Here is a 7,942-nt window from a genome sequence, read left to right as displayed (position 1 = left end):
CTCGGCGAGACCGAGATCCCATCGATAAGACCGAACTGATTAGGGTTTGGTAGTGGTTGCATCAGATGAAACTCGGTGGCGCCGGATAGATCAAATCAGTGGGGCCGAGTTTGTAATTTAGGTTTAGGACATATGTGGATGTGAGAAAGTGGCCGAGGGTTTTGGAGCATATCACTAAGCACTTTGAGCAAGCAAGCCATTAAGCAACACCTCATCCCCTTTTAATAGTATTGGCTTTCCTATGGACTCAATGTGATCTTGGATCACTAAAATGAAAATGTAGAGTCTTGAGCTTTTTCCAACATTTGTCCTTAGCATCTTGAAGGGGTTCCACACCCTCTTGTCCATGTCCATGCCACTCCAATGTTGAACTCATCTGAAATATAGTAGGTAGAAGTATTAGTCCAACAAGAGATATGTTGACATTAATTACCAAAATCACTCAGGGAGCACTTGTGCTTTCATTGACGGATTGCATTGATGAAAGTGAGGCGTCGAAGGAGGAAGAAAATGAATTTGAGTCTTTTATGAGTAAGCTCAAGGGTAAAACCAAGAAGCGCTTCATTGCTCTCTCGGAACAACTTGGTGAAGCCAATGACATGATCGAGGCTCACGAAGAAACCATCTCTAAGATGGAAGAGCATAGTCGTGACTATGCCGATGAGATATCGTATCTCTCTAATGCTCTTGAGGAAGAGCATGGTCATCGTTTGGCTCTTGAGGAGTCACACAACGATGACCATGCTAAATTAAAGAAAGATCTTGATCATGCTCTTGTTGTATCTCGTGAGCTTAATTCCGAGAAGGCTAAACTTGAGGTTGACCATGCTAGACTCAAGGAGGAGTTTGAAATACTTGACAAGGCTCACAAGGCCTTGAAGAGTGCTCATGCAAGCCTCAAGGAGTCTCATGGTCAACTCCAAGTGAAGCTAACCAAGGAGAAAGCCACGTTTCCTCATATGGTTTTAATTGATAATGCAAATGCTACTAACCCGTGTTGTAAGCATGTGCATCTTGTGGAGGAGAATGCCAAGTTGAAGGAGCAACTTGAGAAAGGCCTTGTGTCGTGCATACAAGGAGAGAAGTGAAGGAAATATGCACTAGAGGCAATAATAAAGTTGTTATTTATATTTTCTTATATCATGATAAATGTTTATTATTCATGCTAGAATTGTATTAACAGGAAACTTAGTACATGTGTGAATACATAGACAAAACATAGTGTCCCTAGTATGCCTCTACTTGACTAGCTCGTCAATCAAAGATGGTTATGTTTCCTAACCATAGACATCTGTTGTCATTTGATGAACGGGATCACATCATTAGGAGAATGATGTGATGGACAAGACCCATCCGTTATCTTAGCATTATGATCGTTAGAGTTTCATTGCTACTGATTTCTTCATGAACTAGCGGGTGTACCCGCGCATTTGCGCGGCTAGAGTGATATACCTATATTTTTGATAAACAATTTGTGTTTTTGTTGTGTGCCATTGTTGAGAATTTTATGATTATTGTCTACTGAACAACCTTTTGTTAGTTTTTCTTGATGTTTTTTTACTGTGTGTCATCTCTTTATTAGTGTGACCCTGCTACCGTTTCATTTTTTCTCGAAGAGAAGAAATTGCTTCAGAGGAATTGGTACAGTAAGTCATTTTTGAAATTTATATTTGGCACTGTATGTGAAACTATAAGGATTCAACGAATATTACAAAGAAAAACTCCTTCAAATGTATATACAAAGCTACAAAGAAGTTAGTCTGTCAAATAAGAGATCAATAATATGCCTGATGTTATCAGTTTTGCTTGTCAGATGTGGGAAGCAGAGACTTTCGTGGAAGTGAGGGCAAAGAAAAAACAAAATTTATGCTCCAAAAATGCTAGTTTTGAACACATTTTGGAGTGCTGAATTTGTTTTTTTAATGACTTCCATGAATGTCATTTCATGCTGAAATTTGTTAAGCATAGAAAACATTCGTCGAAGTTAATCCAAAAAAATCAGATCATTTCAATTTTTTATCACTTTTTCGAGGTTACTGTTCACCATGGTGCATTTGAGCTCGGTATCTTAATAGGACTTTGGTTATTAGATCGTATTTTCATATTGCTTTCATGATTGTATCTTCTAAAGAGTGGTTTGAAGTTTTTCTAGATTCATGATCATATCTTCTAAAGTGTGTTTTGAATTTATTTATTTTTGAGATTTGAAGTTGTTAGTGTTCCTCAAAGAAAAGAAGCGATTGAACAGAAGAGCCACGCCAGAAATTGTGGGAATTTCATGGTACTCCCTCTTTAAAGAAATATAAGAGCGTTTAGATCACTACTTTAGTGATCTAAATGCTCTTATATTTCTTTACGGGGGGAGTACAAAATTAATTAGTTTGCAATGCATGAAGATAAAAGAAGAGGCGAACAATAATACCGTAATAATGCATGTTTGTTCTTGTCGAGTGTTGAGTAATTGTCTTGAGAGGGTTGAAGCGATATTTCATGTTTTCTTGTTTTTGAATAAAATAGTAGTTACGATACCATGTAAGTTGAATTTTAAGTTTATGCGCAGAAAAAAGTTGAAGTTTAATGAGAGCCTAGTATGGGATCGCCTCGCAAGAAAATAGTACGATGGGATTTCAAATTTGGGATGGACAAAGAATTGTTCTTTTTTCTATATGGAGCACCCAACTTTCCCAAGCCCATGTATGGGTAGTAGAGGCCCAGCAGACGTGATTCATGCCCATCTGATTCATTTAGTAAACTATATCACTCCGTAACAAATAAATTTCCCCTAAGAAAAAACTCTGTAACAATTTTCTCGAAGGAAAGGACTGGTGACTCTTTAGAATTCGTCTCTCCCATCTCCGTCAATCCACTCCACACTCCTCATGACCTTATCCACATACACTGCCGCCTTCGATTGGCAGCCGGCGAAGGAAGATGCCGCCGCTAGCTTATGTGAAACTAATTCCTGATCTATCCCGGCGCTACTTCTTGTCTCTTATCTTCCAGTTTCCTTCTGTTTTGGTACTGTCCCCAAACCCTAGCTCTGGTGATCTTAGATTGGGCATGCAGCAGCGATGAACTCATTTGGGTAGGTCTTAGCCCGTTGGTGGCGAGTTCTCGCCTTCCTCATGGTTGGTGCTTTCAGACCTCTGCCAGTGTAAGTTTTACATGGTTGTCTCTTGTACTCCGACCATATCATTATATAGTACATTTTGTTTTATTTTTGTCACTATTCCCTGTCAAATTAGACTATTTATACATTGTGTTTTATTTGTTGAAATTTGTGGTCGTGAAGTGCCAAATCAGATGTGAAGCAGATGTTGAAGAAATAATAAGACAGAGATGTGTCGGCTGGCTGAGGTGAGTTGTGGCCCTCATTGTTCGTCATGCCGGGTTTTCACATGTATGTGCTACAGCTTCGTATCATTCCTACTTCCTCCATAGCGGGTGATTCTTCACATGTATGTTTTCAGCCTCTAACTGAGCTAAAAATATATAATGATTTTTTTAGCATATATTTGCAAGTTATATTACATATACGTCTGCTCCACCTGTGCTGAGCGTAGAGGGCTAGCCGCGATTTATACCTGTAAATTAAACCTTGTGTCCCGAGGCTGAGCATCCTCCTCCCTCTGCTCCACCTTGCAACCTCCTAGACGCCGGCTTGTGTACGTCTGCGAGGGAGCATCCCTGTAACTTGTGAACACCCTTCTACCTATCAATGAAATGATACGCTGCTAAGCGTATTCACCAAAAAAAATATTACATATACGTGTATCTAATACAAAGCAAGATCCATGTGTTAATTGACATAGGATAATATTGAAGCCTTTCTAATATTTCTCTTGATCTGAAAAGTCTGTTGGATTGAAGAGTTGTCATGAAGAGCAGAAAACTCATATTTCAATCAAATAAATACAACATGTCATGATTCTTGTAGTGCTAAATTCAATACTTTTGTTATCTAATAACTCACATCATTATATCGGTAGATGTCAAGTGTTCTTCTCCATCTCAGTAGTAGTCTGCCTTAGTTTCACTATAAGCTACTAATCAACTAATTTTGTGTTTTTTCTGTCTACTGTATCTTCTAACTGCCCACTTGTCTTGTACTCCCTCCATAAAGAAATATAAGACTAGTGATCTAAACGCTCTTATATTTCTTTACAAAGGGAATAGCATTTTACATCAACAATTCCGGTCTTGTGGCCATCTACCTCTTTGGTTATTTTTTGTGCTCTCCTAACGGCTGCAGTAACACTACATCTTATTTTGCCACAACGGGCAACTGAGTCTTTATCTTCAAGCATTGTAGGTTTTTTTACTTTTGCTTCAACATGTTTCTTGTTCCCAACGTACATATTTCTCCTTTCATTCTTGCACACTTATGTCGGTGCATTCATCATTTGAGCCATCCGATAATACAATAGATCTCCATCAGTTTCTTTTGCCATTGTAGAGTCCATGTGATGCTGACATTTTTTCTTCACACCCATCAACTCATTTACTATAGTCCCATAGTATCATGTGGTTCTTCTCCCATGGGCAACCAATTGACATATCCTTTTCTGAGGTGAATCTCAATTGTTATTTTTCTACAAAATAAAAATACATTTCAAAGATTATACATGTCTCTAAAAATTGATAAGTATGTACTCTGAGAAAATCAACCACCTTTTTCGCATCCATGTTATGGTTCTTCGTTGCTTTTTGTAACACATCATCCAAAATTCTACGCATCATATGTGAGATATACTTATTAGTTAGGAAACTACAAACACAGTACGTGAAATTTATTCCGGTAGAATTTTCTTTGAAATCTTCACCATTACTGCTTGGAATATTTGGAAGGAGAGAAATAACTTCATCTTCAATCAGATCAGTCCTTCATATAGAGCTTGGCTTGAGAGAACTAAGGCTGATCTTACCTGGCTTAGATACAGAGTGTCCCCTGATCTCAGTGATTATATCACTTCTTTTGTAAATTCACTTTAGACTCTGCTTGTTTGTTTTCCTTTGGTGGGACTTTCCTCCTAGCCATGTAAATACTTATTATATATTATTATAGCATATTAGGTGCCTCTCCTACTATTTCTCAGTCAAAAAAAAGAACACAGTAGGCATTTTGTAATGAATTAAATGCAAATTAACCTCCTCAACAATGCTTAGTCAAAGAAATATATGTTATGAATCTCACATATGAGTATATCTAGATCTGTATAATGATACCCCAAACTTTAACCAAGATATACCGAAGTTTTTGGTATATCTAAATCTATATATATTCTTGTGGCACTTGACATTAAGCACAACTATGTTTAATCAAAGAAAAATCTGTTGCACATATTTTGGTAAATAATAGAAGAGCTTGTAACATTAATGAACTTATCATTGAACTTCTGCATCATTGCTGAGGTCACAGTAAGGACAGTTCGGTTGCCATTTAGATCCTCATTGAAGCTATAAGTAAAATTTTCTCATAAACTAACAATAATTTTATCACCCCTAAAGAGTATAATCTAGAAAAATTGATGCCATGTCAATGAAGTTAGTCCAATTAAAATTTGAGGAATGGTTACGTATTATGAACTTAGTCTGATATTACAATTGCAATTTGGCTGAAGTATGAATTTTCAGAGTTCTTTCTTTTTTATTAATGATTCCACATGCTTCGTTTGGGTGAGTAATCCAATGATGTCTTTAAAAGCGGAGTTAATTATTTTGAAGTTAAAAATATTAATATCTTGAAAGTCTTATTTACAACTATAGACTATAGAGATATGTGAGCATTCTTTTATATTTCTCTGCATGTTCTTCTAATGTTTCTTTTGTAGCAAACTCGAAGTAGTAAGCTGGGTAACCTTCAGATGATCCTTTCGCCTCTACTTTTGTAATGTACGCAGACATAATTATATTTCACTGCTTACTCGGTTATACTTTGTGGATTCCAGAACCTTAAAATTTCTAAATGTATAAATAGATTCTCATTTATCTTTGATCTATATGTGTCTATAAACTTCTTCCTGATAGTGGCATGAATTGTTTGGCCATGTGAAAACAATCGAAATGTACTTAGTAGTTCTATAAAACAATAGAACAATATGCAAGTAAATATATAATGAGTAAACCTTTTCATCCATGAATTTCATATCGGCAAAATATACTTAATTGTATAGAACAATAGAACAATCTTCAAATATATATGTAATGACTAAACTTTTTCATGCATGAATATCATATTGGGGATCCAAAGCCATTTGGTTGTAGAATTGATTAATCTCATATTCTCATTACTTGCGCTTCAATACACAGTCTTGTCTTCTTGTTGTGAACTCTCCAAGCTTGTTGTATGACATTGCTGTAAAAGGATCATACAATCTCTAGTGAATTAATAATGCACGTATGAAGATTGTGTCCAGAATACAAACCTTGATGATTCTGTTGAGAGGCCACTCAAAAGGTTGCTTGGGCACGACTACATCTGGCAGCCCGTAGATCGGGTCAAGAATAACAATTACAAACCTATGATTCAGGTGAGAGGCCACTCAAAAGGATTGGATCCAGAATAGCAATTACGGACCTTGATGATTCAGGTGAGAGGCCACTCAGAAGGTTGCTTGGGCACGACTACGTCCGGCGTTGTGACGTTGCCTAGTTGAATCAGAAGACTTTGAATTTATTGGTAGTATGCTAGCCTGGTAGCATATTTGGCTGACCTAATTCTTTGGGCATGTGTTGGGTGCGGTCGGATGTATGCCTTTTTATCTGTCGTGGTTGCCTTGGCAAGTCCTTTTTTTCCATCATGCCTTGGAAAGTCCTTGTGGAGTCCTCTATGTAGTCCATATACATGTCTTATTTGCATGCGTGTATCCGTATACATTGTGTCCACGTATGGAATTGGCTGCACGTAAGGTTCCCTATCTTAATTTATTTTTTACTGGTTTGATTTGTTTGTGTCTCACGGGTATACACTTGGACACGTTGATGGAAGGACAATGCCTAACTAATTCATACCTAACGATAGTTATAGGTAACTCTACCACGATCGGACAGCAGTGTGCCTTTTCCTATTGATGTCCCTTTTTTTCTTCTTGATCGGAGAGCAGCGTGTCTTTTCCTATTGATCTCCCTTCTTTTGTCCTTTTTCTAAAGGTCCAATATAACGTGATAACATGAAAGTCCAATACTACATGTACATATACTTACAATGTTACGTAAAAATCTTTAAATCTCAGCCGTTATTACTCTAATCGAACGGTGTAAACAATATTAGCATATGTGGACGAACGTGGTGGCTTATTTTACTCTTGTTTTAATTATATAATAGATAGAAGATTATACATGTTCCTCAGACTATGAGATTATGCAACTTTCGAATACCGGAGGAACACCTTGTGTGCTATCAAACATCACAACGTAACTGGGTGATTATAAAAATGCTATACATGTGTCTCCGAAGGTGTTTGTTGGGTTGGCATAGATCGAGATTAGGATTTTTCACTGCGTGTATTGGAGAGGTATCTCTAGGCCCTCTCGATAATGCTCATCACTATAAGCCTTGCAAGCAATGTGAATAATGAGTTAGTTGCAGGATAAAGCATTACAAAACGAGTAAAGAGACTTGCCAGTAACAAGATTGAACTAGGTATGATGATACCGACGATCGAATCTCGGGAAAGTAACATACCGATGACAAAGGGAACAATGTATGTTGTTGTACGGTTTTTGACCGATAAAGATCTTCGTAGAATATGTAGGAGCCAATATGAGCATCCATGTTCCGCTATTGGTTATTGATCGGAGATGTGTCTCGATCATGTCTACATAGATCTCGAACCCATATGGTCTGCACGCTTAACGTTTGATGACGATTTGTATTATGAGTTATGTGTTTTTTGATGACCGAAGTTTGTTCGGAGTCCCGGATGAGATCACGAACGTGAAG

The 7,942-nt window shown here is 37.3% G+C and overlaps 1 long non-coding RNA gene across 1 annotated transcript; it reads left to right on the top strand.

The window, feature by feature from the left end:
* The first annotated feature begins 2,809 nt into the window (after positions 1-2,809).
* Positions 2,810-6,908, top strand: LOC119340706. Its single transcript, XR_005164649.1, has 2 exons — positions 2,810-3,154; positions 3,293-6,908. It is a non-coding gene; the product is annotated as an uncharacterized LOC119340706 (long non-coding RNA).
* Positions 6,909-7,942: the final 1,034 nt, after the last annotated feature.

This window comes from Triticum dicoccoides, chromosome 7B (assembly GCF_002162155.2).
Source record: "Triticum dicoccoides isolate Atlit2015 ecotype Zavitan chromosome 7B, WEW_v2.0, whole genome shotgun sequence".
NCBI classification, from domain to species: Eukaryota; Viridiplantae; Streptophyta; class Magnoliopsida; order Poales; family Poaceae; genus Triticum; species Triticum dicoccoides.
Note: the sequence above shows the minus strand (reverse complement) of the source record. Positions and strands in the feature narration are given on the sequence as shown.